This window comes from Tamandua tetradactyla, unplaced genomic scaffold (assembly GCF_023851605.1).
Source record: "Tamandua tetradactyla isolate mTamTet1 unplaced genomic scaffold, mTamTet1.pri scaffold_167_ctg1, whole genome shotgun sequence".
NCBI classification, from domain to species: domain Eukaryota; kingdom Metazoa; phylum Chordata; class Mammalia; order Pilosa; family Myrmecophagidae; genus Tamandua; species Tamandua tetradactyla.
The window spans coordinates 49,906-50,714 of NW_027518283.1; the positions used below are offsets into that span (position 1 = coordinate 49,906).

Consider the following 809-nt stretch of genomic DNA (forward strand, 5'->3'; position numbering starts at 1 on the left):
GGCTGAAGACCCCAGCACCAGAGAAGAACCATTGGGCAGGCATAGCATAGCCTGGCAGGGGGCTGCCTACAGCCTGGTTTGTGCCCACAGCTCCTTCTCCTTTCCCCAGGCTCAGGCTCATGCTGCAGAGTGCCCTGACTACTTCTTTAGCTGGTGATCAGAAGCTGAAACAATCCTGTCCTATAATCACACATTTTTCTGGCTTGGAAACATTCAAAAGTGAGTACAAATGAAAAGGCAAACTAACCAGGGTCATGTTCCCCCAGGTGTTATCACCAGAGTAAAATGTTCCTCAGAAGACCTTCCTGACAGGTGACTCAGCACACAGCCCTCGCCCTATGAATCTGGAGGTTCTCTCACTCCACAGGACTCGATAGAAGCATCCTTTAAGAAGTCTCGTCTGGTGCTCGCTTCGGCAGCACATATACTAAAATTGGAATGATACAGAGAAGATTAGCATGGCCCCTGCACAAGGATGACATGCAAAGTCATGAAGCATTCCATATTAAAAAAAAAAGTCTCATCTGCCTCGAGCCAGAGCTGTGGTGGGAAAGCTTCCTCCGGCTCGATCCCCTTCCTTCTGTCTCTCCTGAATGCTTCTCATGGCACCCATCCCATTTTTCTTTGTTACTTAAAATAAAGAAAATCCTCCTCTTATCACTGGTGCACTCAGGCTTTATGTTTAACCTTTTGAAACTCATAAAATAAGTGAAAATCAAGCACCCTGCATGGGTGGTCAGGTTGAGGGGTCGCTGTGGCTGGGTGACAGTTGTCCACCTGTTGCTATGGATTTAAAACAGCAGCATGTG

The 809-nt window shown here is 47.6% G+C and overlaps 1 non-coding gene across 1 annotated transcript; it reads left to right on the forward strand.

Annotated features, from left to right (window-relative positions):
* The first annotated feature begins 403 nt into the window (after positions 1-403).
* Positions 404-510, forward strand: LOC143673178 (U6 spliceosomal RNA). The gene has a single exon (XR_013170229.1). It is a non-coding gene; the product is annotated as a U6 spliceosomal RNA (small nuclear RNA).
* Positions 511-809: the final 299 nt, after the last annotated feature.